The 15,951-nt window shown below is 37.2% G+C and overlaps 1 protein-coding gene across 4 annotated transcripts in view; it reads left to right on the forward strand.

The window, feature by feature from the left end:
* Positions 1–15,951, forward strand: part of GTDC1 (glycosyltransferase like domain containing 1) — a 379,309-nt gene that overhangs the window by 64,427 nt on the left and 298,931 nt on the right. Inside the window, exon 1 of one of the 4 annotated variants that reach the window (XM_045839305.1) lies at positions 2,510–2,529. The exons of the other annotated variants lie outside the window; for them this stretch is intronic. The gene's annotated coding sequence lies outside the window, so the exon portion shown is untranslated. Of the gene's footprint in view, positions 1–2,509; positions 2,530–15,951 lie in introns of those variants that run through there. 4 annotated transcript variants of the gene reach the window in all.

A 15,951-nucleotide genomic window follows, 5' to 3' on the forward strand; every position in this document is an offset into this window, starting at 1 on the left:
AATTATGGAGAAGACCACGGTGGATTTCGTTTCAGTCGCCTCTAATATCTATCACTGGTTTTTCTTTCTGAATCAGCCTCTGGTGATGTCAGCTGTAGACCCTGTCTGACCTTAGGCAGCCTGCTCCAAGACTGCCAGGGATTTACTCTCTGTGGCTATTTTCTCCAGTTGTTAATGTAGTTACTCTGCACTCAACAGTCAGGCTTAAGCACCACAGAGCTGGGTCAGAATCCCTCCTGGTGTTGGGGCTATTGTTTCCCTTCAGGTCGCTGCCGCTTATTGGGAGATGGTCTGCCTAAGCAGGATGGCTACTGCTGTATGGGGGATGACTCAGCAGTGGGATACTGGCATCTACTGTCTTAGCCCTCTCCCCAAAGCTTCCATCTCCAGGCTCTCCTCAGGCATCTCTAGCCCACTCTGCCCCCGCCTTTGCCAGAGCCCTGGTTAAGTGGCTACAAATGAAAATTTGTGTGTTGGCCGATTTAAAGGCTCTTTGTATCTCCAGCCGTCCATGTGTTGCTGAGAGCAACCCTTCTGCTTTTCGCTGCCACCAGTGGTTGTCTGTGTACTTTTGTTGCTCTGGTGCTCTAGGCTGGGGATCCCAGCTTAGGGTTTAGACTCCACACTTCTCAGGTGGATCCACTGGTTGCTTAATTATCCCTCCAGTGCTGCCACCTGTGTGTGCCCAGGCAGCCCTCTCAGTCTCCACCATACTCCTTACCAGTCAGTTAGTGCTAAAGCTGATTCTTCTGTCTGTCAGAGGTTATAAAGCTTCTCTCTTGCTATTTTTTAGTTGTTTGTTCCAGGTGATTTCTCCAGAATTTAGTCGTCATTCCAGATTGGTCCTGGGAAGAGTTTAGTTTGCCTTCCGCACACTCCTCTGCCATCTTGCCTCTCCTGTTTGTTCTATTCTTTAATCTTTTGAAGATCTCCTTCAAGATAGATACTGGGAACCTTACTATTCCTAAAAGAGTTTTACTCATTTTTTCTATTGTGGTGTTTAATATTTGTGTGTGTGTGTGTGTGTGTGTGTGTGTGTGTTAGATTATAATTGCCATGGAGAAAAATAGGAGAGGGGAGAATTTTTACATTCCATTGTAGCCCCTCAGCCTTTTCATATGGACATTCATTCATTTTGCCATTAAATGTTTTTTTTTAATTTATTTTATTGTATTGTATTTTTTCCACCACCATTTATCTCTCCATCCCCTCTTCTACCTCCACCCTCTCCCTCTCACAATCACCATGTCCATGAGTTCTTTCTGTTTTTTTCCTTTTTTTGATGCATCCCTCCATCCCCATCCCCAGAGCTGTCATTCTGCTCCCTCCATCTATGAGTCTATCTCTGTTTTGCTTGTTAGTTCAGTTTGTTTATTAGATTCCACGTATGAGTGAAATCATGTGGTACCTGTCTTTCTCTGACTGTCTTATCTCACTTAGCATAATGATCTCAGGTCTGTCTATTATGTGTCAAAGGGTAAAATTTACTTCTTTAGATATTTAACCCAAGTGAAAGATTTTTATTATGGTTATATTTGTTAATCATTACTGAGCCAAGGAAATGGCTATTGTTCTTTAAACAATGGCTCAGAACATCCAGATAGGTTTGCAGAGTTGGTGATATTGTTGGAAATGGGCACTAGAGGACCTGTCTTGAGTTTACTATGGAATAATTTTTATTTTTTAACTGATCTCTTTGAGTGTGTTATACCTTTAAATGTAATCAAAAGTAACTGTACTTATTAAAGTCAAATATCAGTTAGTGTATGTTATGAACAGAACCACAAAGAGTTATCTGTATGTCTTACTTAGATATACATAAGCATTACAAACTGGCAATTTGGGGCATTAGAAAGCAATGTTTACTTATTACTTATAACATAGTATTGTTATTACCTACCCTTTTTAGTAATATGTAATTTAGTCAGAGGATACTCTGACTTGCCTATGGTAGCTAATAACTTAGTTACTGAAATTAATTCACATACTTAGGATATGTGAATTAATTGTCACCAAAAGTTTAGGTCACTATTAGGGCTAAGTAATCTTTTATTTTTGTCTTTCAGTTGCAGAAAAATCTAACTTCCATGTATTTTGCTACTTATATATGTCTTTTGGGAGATTTTGAAAAACCAGAGTCCTCTTTCTCTTTTGGAACTGTTAAAAATCCTAGGAGGCTTTTTTGAGATGAAGTTTGTCCCCTTTCAGTTGTTAAATATACTTTTCTCTTATCTGTGAATTTCACCTTCAGTTTACTGGCAAGTGCTTTTTGTATTAGATTATCGAATTATGATTAACTCCTTGCAATCTGGCTTTGGTCCTACCTTTGTATGGACTGCACTTTTGAAGGTCACTGGTGACCACATTCTAGCCATTTGTAGTGTTTCCCCCAGTCGGTTTTCAGTCTCCTTGACATGCTAATGCCACATGACCTTGGCTTTTCAGTTACACCAACACTGTACTTTGGATTTCTGCTTTGAACTCTGCTGCCTACACATTTTCCTGTAATACCTGTCTTCTCTTTCTGGGGTAAGTTTTGTCCTTGTCCTTTGCTAGGTATTTAATAACTGTATTTTGAATATTACAGCTTTAGTTCTTCTTTCTTTGCATTTGTGTCATAGATAAATCATTTCTTATATATGTCACTCTAATGGCTAATGCTGGCAATCCTCAGAGCTCCATTTTATATCATTATGTATCATCCAAACTTTAGTCCTGCTCTTGCATCTGCTTTTATTTAGATGAACTTTTCCCTCAGAACAGATCTTTCCCAAATCATCTTAATCACTGATTTCTCCTCTGAATTTCTGAGTTTCTTTTAAAGAAGTATTTCTTAATACCTTGACATTTTTTATTTGGATAAGGGTATCTCCAAATGTCTCTAATGTCCTTGAGTCTTTCTTGAAAATATTTCTTAAATTTGTCCTATCCTCTTCATTTCTTCCTGTTCTTCAAAATACTATATAGTGTCTGAAACATTTTAAAATGCATTTTTTTCTATTTAAAATAATCAACATAATTGATTTGCACAACAGGAACAGTAGAGTTTATTATTGCAATTTGCAGGTCAGTTAATATGTGCTGAAAGAAGTTACTTGTCTGAGGCATCATTGCTTGTTAAGGGAAGAGATATTTGTAAAGCCAAGGTAATGTGACTTCAAGTCTATACCTGTGCCAAATTAAGTGACTATTGTAATTTTCTATTAAATGATCTTTCAGCTTCCAGTCCTCTCCTTTTATTCACTTCACTTACAGTTCTAGATTAATGTTTATATAACTAGGCACAGTAGCTGCTATTACAGATGGATGCCATATCTCTGTTACTGTGCTAGATAATATTAAATTTTCAAAACTGCACTGCAGGGTAGATATTATTGTTCACATTTTATAAATAAGTAAATTAAGGCTCATAGGAGTTAAATAACTTGCTAGCCATTGTGTGTGATTGGGTGGGAGTTAGGTGGACATTCAAACTCTGGCCCCTATCTCTGGTTCTTTTTAGTTCTTTTTACAAGCACATTCTGCTCTTTATTAAATTCTTGATGTTACTGTTTTATTTTTTTCTAGGAACATACTATAGTTTTCTTTTGCCTAATCAATCCCATTTATACCCTTTTATCAACCTATCAGGACCCTCAATAATTTGTTCGTAATTTTTCCCATTATTTTATAGTAATATTTGGTGAACCCTCTGCTCTTGACCTTCTTCTTTTCTCATACATACCTTGTCTAGTCTCACTTTCTCACCTTCTCAACTCATGCTATTTTCTCCCTGTATAGAATTATTTCACATCCACCTCTTTACCAATACATAGCTCTTTACCTTCTCATTGCAACATTTAGTAAGCACTTAAAGCATACATGATAGCTGTTAATATAGATCAGTGATTTTCAACGTTTTCCATCTTGTGGCACACATAGACTAATTCCTAAAATTCTGTGGCACATTAAAAATCATTTTTTTCCCTGATCTGACATAAATAGGTATAATTTTGATTCATTCACATTGGATGACTATTGTGTTGGCTGTTATTTTTCAAAATTTATTGATTTTAGAAAGAGGAAAAGAGAGAGAGAGAGAGGAGAAGATGAGTGATTGAGACTTTGTTGTTCTACTTATTTGTGTATTCATTGTTTGCTTCTTATATGTGCCTGACCAGAGACTGAACGCATAACCTTAGTACATCAGGATGACGTTCTACTCAACTGAACTACTTGGCCAGGGCTATATTGTTGTTTTTTTATTTGATAATCTAAGGGAAAAGAGGTCAGGGCCCCTGACTAAATAGTCAGATATTATTACATATTTAAAATTGTGGAACACTGGTTGAAAATCATTGACATAGATGAATGCATGTGCCTTGTTGGGGAGGTGAGCAGGTAATGGGAGGAGCTGGTCTGGATTCCCCACTCTGATTTGAGAGCACTGGCACAGAGAAGTGTACACTGGTTGCTATGGCAGCACTCAAGAGGATGTGATTAATTTTACCTGAGTGGTTGGGAAGGTGTGACAGAAGCTGACATTTGAGCTATAGCTTTAAACAAAGAGGAAGAGGAGGAGGAGAACTTGTTCTCCAGGTGGAGAAGTGGTGGGAGGAAGGCATTTTGAAAAAAGGAAATATTGTATAAGTAGAGCAATGAAATCACAAATATGTATACCATATGCTATAGTGTGAACATTAAGGACATTTGTTGCAGAGCTATGCAAAGTTTCCAGTGGACTTCAAGTGACTGGCTTTTCCTTTGTGAAGTCATTGTCCAGGGCCTGGTGTTTGACCTTACACTTTCAGATACCTGACATACTAGGCCCTCTGAGAGTGGACATCCCTTTGAAGCAGGGTCACTTTAATCATGCTCCTAGAAATTGATATACAGATATCTCTCTCTCTCTTAATACACACACACGTACATGTATGTTTGTCACTTAGTTAATTTCCAATGAGAAATACAACTGTCAAGCAGATTAGATTACTTGATTTGGCAGATCAGTACATTGTGTCCCAGTAGGCGGGCTTCTTGGGAAGCCAAGTTGTTAATATGGAGGTCGATTGATGATTGAGAAATGCAGCTGCCAAGCTGACCCCGCATTTCCGACCAGCGCACTCTTTTTCTCTGGCAAGATACATGGGAACCATGTTGCCAGAGACCACCAGTTGAGCATGGAAAGCTTACCCAAGGAATGCTTGTTTGAAGAAGTATCTTTCAACTGAATTATCCTGAGGCTATTTTACCCACTGAAGGCAGATATTTGCCAAGGCAACCATGTTATTCCAGTCAACTCAGGCAAGACTTTCTGCCCTGTGGCTTAGTTTAATCTTGTGAATATTTACCTATGTGGCTTCTTTGATTCCTCTACTGACCAGTCCTCCCATTCCTCCACCTTCTTTTTGATGAATTTTCCCTTTAGATATGTTGAGACATTCTGTCAAGTTACACAGAAGTCTTCCCCCTGCCCCCCCCCGCCCCCCGAGGATAAGAGAATTTATTTAGTTTATTGTTTTGTTTAAAAAGTTTTATTTTTATTTATTTTTATTATTGTTCAAGTACAGTTGTCTCCATCTTCCCCTCAACCCAGCCATCCCCACCACCACCTTTGATCCTACCCCATTTGGCTTTGTCCATGGGTCCTTTATATGTGTTTCTTGACTACCCTTCACACTTTGCCCCCCATTATCACCCCCACTTTCTCTCTGGTTACTGTCAGTTTGTTCTTTTAGACAGAGGGGATGGGAAGGAGAAAGAGAGAGGGAAACATCAATATGTGGTTGCCTCTCATGCACCCCTCACTGAGGACGTGGTCCACAACTCAGGCATGTGCCCTGACTGGGAATCAAACCTGCGGCCCTTTGGTTTGCAGGCCAGTGCTCAATCCACTGAGCTACACCAGCCAGGGCAAGAGTTTTAATTGTAAGGTCCTTCCAATTCAGTTCTCTCCTCTGTAAATTTTTTTTTAGCTTTTTAATTTTTGTTATCTGTATCAAACTTAATATCTTACTACAGAACATATGATAATGGATCTTAAAAGACCTTACTTAGCTACTTTATGTTTTGACAGATAGATATTAGGTGATATCATCTGCATTTTAAACACGAGTTGTTTGACAGCTTATGTTCTGCTTCTGTGAATCTCATCTTGCTTTTTAGTTCAGGCTGTTCTTGGAACTTCCTTTATCCATCAATTTTTTTTTAAAGACAGGGTATTTCTTTTTATATTGGTGTATAATGTTTCTTTTCATATTACTATGTAATGTTGTTATCATGGTGCTTATTTATGTGTATGAATAGCTTTCTTGCTGATTATCACATATGTCATTTTTCTCTCTAGGCAGCTTGATGGTTTCTTATGTTTGGGTGGACCTCATATTTATTCATTTTGCATCTTACAATACTTAGCCCAGTTGAGTATCAAGCAATACTTAGACAATAGAATACCATTTTAGAGCCAGAAGTTGTCTTAGGCAAGTTCGGTACTCTTATTTTCTACATGAGGAAACTGAGATCCAGGGCAGCTGTAATTTACTAGAGCACGTGACTAGTGGAACCATGACCAGAAACCAGATGTACTCAGGCCAGGTCCAGCTTCCTTTGCATTGTACTACATTTGTTCCCTGCTTGGCTGAGAGATATATTCCATTGGGATGAAAGAGATTCTCAAAGAACACTTATATCAATGTACAGTCTCCAAAACTACTGTAATTAAAACTTAAATTAGCAGCTTTTTTTTTGTTACTGCTTGGAAGAGTATAGTTTTGAATGTTTTAGATGCTACTGTGTTTGGTAGAAAACCAAGTTAGAGGGACATAGGGGAAGAAGCCTATATACTGAACTTACTGTGTTTCTGCCAAGCAGTGTATAGGTGTTTTACATGCATCGTCTCAATTATGTATTGTGACAGTACTGTGAACTGGTTGTAGTTATACACATTTTGCTGATAAGCAAACTGAGACTCACAGGGTTGAAGCAATCTTGCAAATATAACTAAAAAAATGTAGGTTATGAGCCCAGGTCTGTGTGACTACAAAGACCATGCTCTTGCAACTATGCTTCATTATTATGGCCTTTGGCCAAAGTCAAGTATAGCAACTTCAGCAGCAGGCACCACACCTGACCTCATAAGTACAGCAGCCGTGTATCATTCCCTGTAGCAGTCATGAAGAATGCTGATGCTCCAGCTGGGTGGCATTGCCTGACTCACTAAATAATCTCACATTTTCTAAGCATGGTTTTTTGCCTCATATTATGACCCTTTTATATATATATATATATATATATATATATATATATATATATATATATATATATATATATATGTATATGTATGTATCTTATGTCATTGTTCCCATTTCCATTCTGTGGGAGACCAGCACCATCTTATAAGCCCACATGTCTCATTTTTGCTTTTAACTACAACTTTATTTTCCATCTTGTTAAGCTTCTTTCTTCCCTTTCTCTCTCCACTCTTTACTCTTGGTATGGAGAGAAAATGAGATGTGCCTTGTCATAGGCACTTGAATGGCTCAGCTTCATTCTCCCTACCCCCCAATGAATTCTTCTATGTTCATGGGACAAAAAAAAAACAAAAAGAAGGTGATACATAATCACATTATTTGTCTTCCAGCAAAACACTTTTCCAAAATTGCAAGATGTATGCAATTCATAACTTATATAAAGTTCATCGTTCATATTTATAAAATCTGTGTTTTTGGTGCTAGATGCACTTACTTCAAATTTCAAAGAATGATTTTAAAATACTTTTGAATCATCTCCCTAAGAGCTTTCAACACTGTATAAATAACACACTTTTTAGCATTTCCTTTTGCATACCTGCTGTTTGCATCATCTTTAAGATTGTTTACCACTATTTTGCAAGTCATATGTGGAGACTCCGCCAACAAATGTCATTATATATGTGAGTTTCAAAAAGCAACTGGGGGAAGTTATGTTTAACCTTTTCAGAGAGTTATCTGGGCTTTCCCCCATTTCAGAGCAAAAACAGATGTAAACCAAAGATGTGAATCAATATACATATTTTTGAATATATATCTTCTTTTGGGTTTTGCCAGTGATCTTTTTGTTAAAATTACTTCACCCTCCTCAAAATTTAGAATGTTTCTAGTAAATAGCATACTATAATCTGGTGATTTCCATTGCTTTGCTTGTTCAGTTAAATTTTATAGATTGTTTCTTAAAAAGAACAACACAGTTGTGAGATGAGGAATTAGAGCTGTGGCATTTGATTAAATGAGGCATTTGATCAAATGTTCAAAGGAGAAAATATGCTCAAAAGACATTAGAATGTCCTCTTTATGCCAAAAAGTCCATTAGCCTGGGAGGCTATACAGAGGGAGGTAACTCAAGGGGATATTCTAAGGTGGAAGGTATTGGATAACAAGAAAAAAGTCAGAAAATTGTTTGTTTGTTTGTTTGTTCATTTGTTTTAAAAAGATTGTATTTATTATCAGAGGGGAAGGGAAGGAGAAAGAGAAGGAGAGAAACACCAGTGTGTGGTTGCCCTTCATGTGTCCCCAAATGGGGACCTAGCTGCAACCCAGGCATGCGCCCTGACTGGGAATCGAACCGGCAACCCTTTGGTTCACAGACTCATGCTCAATCCACTGAGCTACACCAGCCAGGGCTGTTTGTTTGTTTTTAGCATGGGAGTATAGTCCTTTTTATGAGTAGAAGATTTCAAACCTTATACCACTATGTTGAGATACCATTTTAGTTAGATTTTGTTTAATTAAAGTTTGGAATAAGATGACCTGTGTGTGTGTGTGTGTGTGTGTGTGTTTAAATCCTACATCTGCTATGTTACAAAAAAAAATAGTATCATTAAGAATGAACTAAGGTGTTTATATTGTGTTTATTCCTTCATGTTTTAAATTTTATGTGATCAGTGCCTTTTAATAGAACATTATGCTTTATGATTATCTAGTACAGACTTTCTCTTATTAAGTATGTGATGACATATAAAACCTTTAAGACAGTTTAAAGTCTTTTATTTTTTCTACATAGTAGGTACAAGACAGTTACTGGTTGAAAAAATGAGTGAATAAGTGACAATAAATACAGAAATATCTGAAGCATGTATGATTTTCTGAGTCAGACTCACAATTACTATGATTTTGCCCTACCAAGTTCTTAAAATACAGATTTGCATCAAGTGATTATTATATACTTACTATATAAAAACTCACTATAAAAACAAAAAAGGATGAAGGAATTTAAAAAACTAATTCTATAATAATTATTATAATTTAGCACATCATTTCACACATTTTTTCCTTGCCATGTCATGCATACCTACACCCATAGACACACATGCCCATATACATACATACATATATTTATAGATGAAGAAATAAGAGAGAAACTATAAGGATAGGATTATTTTATATGCAATTTTTTTGTTTAAATAAAAGTAATATTGATTTTAACAGAAGTAAAAGAAAGTAAAACCAAAGAACTTGCAGTGAATAAAGAAGTGATTCTTTGTAATAAGTAATTCCTAAGTAATTTCATTAAATTGAAAACGTTATGAAAATATGAAGACATTAAGATTATTGTATACATATTTTAAAGATTTAATTTTTTTTAGAGAGAGGGCAGAGGAGAGAAGAAGAGAGGGAGCGAATCATTGATGTGAGAAAGAAACATCAATTGGTTGCTTGTCACCCTTCCCCCCATTGGACCGAACCTGCAACCCAGACATGTGCCCTGACCAAGAATTGAAACTGCAACCTTTTGCTATGTGGGGGAATGATGGCCAGCCAACTGAACCACACCAGTCAGGGCAAGATCATTGAATTTTTAAAAATTAACTATATGTATTATTGTATCAGTGTATTTTCTGCATTGAAAAGCAAGAAATTAACATATTTTCTGTTTTATCTCCTAGTTTTTATTAGTTATATAAAATTTGTACCTTGTCAAGATGTGTAACACTTATATTCTATTTTGTTACTAGTTTTCAGTTATTTAATCCTAGTTTTATATCTAAAAGCATTCAGTGCTTCTTGCTCTTTTTTTTTTTTAATTCAAATTGTCTTGGGAAGTAGTTCCTGAGAAAATTCTATTTTCAGGGACTGATGTCCCGCCCAAAACACTACAGTTTTTTAGGAAAATCAGTTTGTTTGGTGAGTAGATTGAGAAACTGGTTCTACAGAATAAAATCAAGTCTTAGCTTACTAACTTCATTATAAAAAAATTGTTTGCTAATTTAGTTTAAGTGTAGTCCTTTAAATCTAAGTGTGTTATTTTCTTTTAGTTGTGTATTTTAAAAAGATTGGTGGATTGTTTGTGCCTGAATAGCAGAACCCTGGAATTCCTGGTCAGTCTCAAAAAGCATTAGTACTAACTCCAGTTGGTTCCATAAAAGCTGAGGTCCAGTGGCCATCTCCCAGGGCATTCTGAGCTATTGCACCTGCTGAAATTGGCTGACTTCAGTCCTATTTCTGTCTTCCAGAAATGGAAAGACCCTATTTCTTTGGAGGACCTGTAGGAACAAATTTTCCTATTAGAATATCTTGTGCCTTATTATTATTATTTTCTTTCACTTCATAATGGGAGGTGGCACTGCGGTAGCCTTGTGTTTTCATTATACTCTGTGAACATGGCTTCTCCCTGTAAAGACCCATTCGTTTGCAGGACTAGAACCTGTTCAATTTCATCCTGTAAAAATAAATCTAGTTCTTGTTTATAACAACACATATCTCCATTCGTTAAGGAAAGAATTTTGATTCATTCTTTAGCTGGCTGGATTTGTCAGGTTTTTTTGTGTGTGTGATATCAAAATTAATTGTATTTATATATGCTTATGTATCTACGTGTGTGTATACTTTTTTTTCTCAAGAACAGTTTATATTTGTTAGGGTGGTTGGTGACGTGGGCTGTGAAAGAATTCACAAACAGAAGAAAGTGTAGAGAATAAAGTTTGTATTCATTCTTTAAGAAAGGAGAGGGGCATGGTGTGGAGGGATACAACAGCATTGAGGGGTGGGAGCTTTGAGTTTTTATTGGATTATAATTGGACTCAAAAAGGGTGGAGGGGTTGCTGTTGTGTGACCTCTGGGCTGTTGGGGCGTTGCAACAAGAGGCTGCAGTTCCTTCCAATGTTTTCTTCTGTCTGTGGCTGCAGGGAAAATAGTTCTGTTCTTACTTTCCAGTCTTGGGGACAAGCTCAGAAGAGTAAAATGGCAGTTATGTTTTACAGCGTGATAGGCTTGCTAGGCAAATGGGGCCACAATATCAAATGGGACTAGCTATTCCCTTGCTTTAGTTGCTGTATTTCTTGAGTAATTGAATGCTTGAAAATGTTTGTGGGCAGCTTTTATGCTTTATGGACAATTTGCTTGGGCATCTCATAATTGGGTATCATGTCTTTTCTGTAGAACTCTGAAAGCATCATCCTGTCATCTCCAGGTAATGGTAAATGCTGTTACAGAAATCTCGAAGGCCAGTCTTGATTTATATGTCATTAATCCACAAAATTTATACATTCTATCTTTTAGATTATATAATTTTGTAAGAATATGTTTTAGCATCATTGTTTTGAATATAATTTTTTTCTGGAATATTTTTAGGTATTCAGTCCCCTCCCAATTCCCCAGTAAAAAGTTTTCTTCTATTATATTGCTTTTCTGTTTCATTTGTTCTGTTTTCTTTTGCAAGAATGCAAGCAAATGTGCATTGGTTAGATCTATTTTATGTTTGATATTGATCATCTCACCTCATCTCTTATATATATATCTTTATTATAAAAATTTATTTTGTGTTTTTTTTATTCCTGTCTTCTCTTTCCCTATTTTTGTACTATTTTGGTTTTTGTTACTGTTGCTGCTTTAATCTATTTTTTAAAACATTTCAGCTTTTTCTTTAGCCTATCAATATGCTTTTTTATCACTTTTAAAAAGTGCTTATGTTTTCTTAGATATTTTATTATTTTCTTTGTACCCTTTTACTTTGAAATAGCTCATATTTTATGTAATTTCTTTAAGATCATGGAAAATTATTTGTGAGTTCTTCTTTTTCCTAAGATAGCACTTTTTCTTCATCTGGCATTTGCCTTTTCCCTCCCAATTTTTGGTCCTTTTGCCTAAATTCTTTACTGATTCTATTCTGGTTCTTACTTATTTTTGAATGGGTTCAGTTCCTTTAAGAACAGGTATTGTCTGAAAAAAGTATTAAGTCAGATGCAAGTATCAAGTAGTTGGGAGAGGGGATAAATGGTATTGGTTTGTACTTCATTTGGATTTTTGTTTTTAAATCTTAAAATGCTCATTCACACAAGACATTTTCTTTGCTTTGAGGATATATCTCACCGTAGCTTGCAGTGAAGTGAAGGTCACTGTAACTTTGAGATCTTCTGGGTCATAAGAGTCTATATCATAAGTGGTTTGGTGGTAACTGTTTCCCTTCTCTTTTACTTCATTTGGCAGTTTCTCTGAGTTAGGAAACTAGGTCATTGATAATAAGAAATGTGTTGGTTTTTCCTGTCCTTTTGTGGTATAGACATGATGTTCTAGAGAAGCCTTTCTTATTCTCTCAGGTAGATGCTTAGACATCATTTCTCTAATCAGAGTTTCCTTGAATTGGGCTTTAGAACTGTTCCAACTTTAGGGAAATCTTTTTCCTGTTGAGAGGGTGTGGTTTGGCTCTTAGCATCATTCTGCATTTCGATTCCAGGTATCACATAATTTGGCAGATATGTGTATATATATATATATATATATATATATATATATATATATATATATAGTTTGTGGTTTGTGGTTGTGGCTGTGTCTTTGTTTCATTGATAAGAGGTATTCATTATGTTTTTTACTTTCTGGACTGAAGACTGGGGTACAAGTATCTTCTTACTGTCATGTTTTTTAGTTTATTTTTTATTTTTTTTTTTAATGTTTCTGCTGGCTCCTTTTTTTTGCTCACTCTCCCTCATTCCTCCCCTCTCTCTCCCCTCCCCTCTCTCTCCCCTCCCCTACTCTTTAGCTACCTATCCCTTAGATTAGGAGCTTTTTCTAAGCCCTGTTTTCAGTCCATTTTCTCTGGCTTAGTTTTCTATTTTGAATTACTTTATCAAATTCTGTGTCTTTCATCTTCATCTCTATTCTAATAATGTTTTTGTTTTCTACTTCAGTTTTATTAAGGTATAGTTGATGTACAACACTGTAGAAGTTTAATGTATTCAGTATAATGACTTGACTTCCATGTATGATGAAATGATTACCACAATAGTTTAGTTAACATTTGCATGTATTCTATTGATTTTTATTTATTTTATTTTTAAATTATATTTTATTGATTATGTTATTACAGTTGTCCTGATTTCCCCCCTTTCCCCCCTCCACCCAGCATTCCCATTCCATTAGCAATTTCCCCTACCATTGTTCATGTCCATAGGTCATATGTGTAAGTTCTTTGGCTTCTCTGTTTTCTATAGTGTGCTTTACATCCCCATGGCCCTTCTGTAACTACATATTTGTACTTCTTAATTCTCTCACTTCTTCAACAATTCCTCCCATCTGGCAACCATCAAAACAATCTCTGTATCCATGATTCTGTCTTTGTTCTTCTTGTTTGCTTAGTTTTTTCTTTAGATTCCATTGTTGATAGACTTGTATTTTGCCATTTATTGTTCATAGTTTTGATCTTCTTTTACTTAAATAGTCCCTTTAACAATTTTAGAATATTGGGTTGGTGATGATGAACTCTTTTAGTTTTACCATGTCTGGGAAGTTCTTTATCTGCCCTTGGATTCTAAATGATATATTTGCTGGGTAAAGCAATCTTGGCTGTAGGTCCCTGCTTTTCATGACTTTAAACATTTCTTGATAATCCCTTCTAGCCTATGAAGTTTCTTTTGAGAAGTTGGATGACAGTCTTATGGGAACTCCCCTATAGGTAACTAACTTCTTTGCTCTTGCTACTCTTAAGATTCTCTCTTTATCTTTAACCTTCAGCATCTTAATTATGATGTGGCTTGGAGTGGGCCTCTTTGCATCCATCTTGCTCTGGACTCTGTGCTTCCTTGACTTGCATGTCCATTTCCTTCACCAAATCAGGGAAGTTTTCTTTCATTATTTTTCAAACAGATTTCCAATTTCTTGTTCTTTTTCCTCCTCTATGATGCAAATATTGGACTTCCTGAAGTTGTCCCAGAGGCTGATTATACTATGCTTATTTTTTTAAATTTTTTTATCTTCTTATTGTTCTGATTGGTTCTTTTTTACTTCCTTATAGTCAACATTATTGATTAATTCTCAGCTTTATCCACTCTACCATTGTCTCCCTGTAAATTGTTCTTCATTTCAATTAGTGTATCCTTTGTTTCTGACTGGATATTTTTTATGCTGTTGAGGTCCTCACTAAGATCTTTGAGCATTCTTATAACCAGAGTTTAGAACTCTGCATCTGATAGGTTGCTTATCTCCAGTTTTGCTTATCTCTTTTTCTGCAGTTCTGATCTGTTCTTTTGGGCATATTTCTTTGTCTCCTTATTGTATTTGTTTCTATGTATTAGGTAGAACTTTTTTGACTCTGTGTTTTGGTAGTGGGGCCTAATATAGCAGGTATCCTATGGGGTCCAGTGGTACTGCCTCTCCTTTCACCCAAGCTGGTACTGGAGGTGCACCCATTGTGTGGCCTGAGTTACCCTCCTCTTGTAGGTGAGCCTTGGTTGCTGTTGGCAGATCAATGGGAGGGATTCACCCAGGCCAGTCAGCTGTAAGGACTGGCTGTGACCACTAATCACTAACCTTTACCCTTAATGGAGGAGCAACTGTACAGAGGCAGGGTGGTGGTGCTCCAACGTAATCTTAGCTGTCCACAGGGTCACTGGCCCTGGGGTTTCGCAGATGGTGCATGCCAAGGTCGGCCCGCCTACCTGTTTTTTCCCCAGTCTCCCCTCTGCCTGAGCTGTAAAGCAATCTAAGATGGCTGCTACTTGTGCTGGCTTGGAGATTCCCAGGTGAAGTCAACCTGTGAATCTAGGCTGGTTGATGTTAGTGCCAGGCCTGGGGCTCACTGAGGCCTGCTGTTGCTTGTTTGATAGGATGTAGGAAGTTGTGAAGCATGACCAAGACCAGCCCTCATATGGAAAACCAGTTTGGGCAGGCCAGTGAATTGGGTGAGGCACAGTCTTTGGGGATCTCCAAGGTGGGACATACAGTGTTAGCCAGGTTGATGGAGTCACAGATAGGGCACCAGATTGCAGGCTCTATTGGGGGAAAGTTTAGAAAAGGGAAAATGGCCTCTGCTTGCCTTGATGCCAGATACTTCAGTTTCTCCCTGCATGCCACCGGTGCCTTTCAAGCTGCTTACCGCAGTGCTGGAGCTCAGACAGAGTGAATCTGAGTAGGTGAGTCTGTGTGTGTGTTCTTTAAGAGGAACTGCTTGGGGTTCCAGCAGTTTCTTCTATCAGCTAAATCTCCGCTGGTTTTTGCAACCAGAAGTTATGAGGACTTATCTTTCTGTCACTGGAATCGTGGGCTGGAGGGCCTGGTGTGGGGCCGCGGCTCCTTGCTCCTGAGATATCCCTCCCAAATATTTATCCACCACATGTGGGTGAGGGACCAGCCCCTTCTGTGTCTACACCTGTCCAACCAGTCTTTATGTATGTGGTTTCTTTAATTCTGTAGTTGTCAGACTTCCATTCAACTTGATTTCTAATGGCGCTGAGTAATGGCTGTTCTGTAATTTAGTTGTAATTTTTTTAAAAATTATTTTACTGTTGTTCAATTACAGTTGTCTGTATTTACACCCCACCACTCCCCCTGCACCCAGCCTAACCCACCTCCCTCCCTTGCTTTCACCCCTCCTTGATTTTGTCCATCTGCCCTTTATAGTTGTTTCTGAAAACCCTTCCCTCCTTCCCCGCATTGTCCCCTCCCACCTCCCCTATGGTTACTGTTAGATTGTTCTTAATTTCAACATTTCTGGTTATATTTTTCT

Source organism: Phyllostomus hastatus, unplaced genomic scaffold (assembly GCF_019186645.2).
Source record: "Phyllostomus hastatus isolate PE091 unplaced genomic scaffold, TTU_PhHast_1.1 phas_contig_1, whole genome shotgun sequence".
NCBI lineage: Eukaryota > Metazoa > Chordata > Mammalia > Chiroptera > Phyllostomidae > Phyllostomus > Phyllostomus hastatus.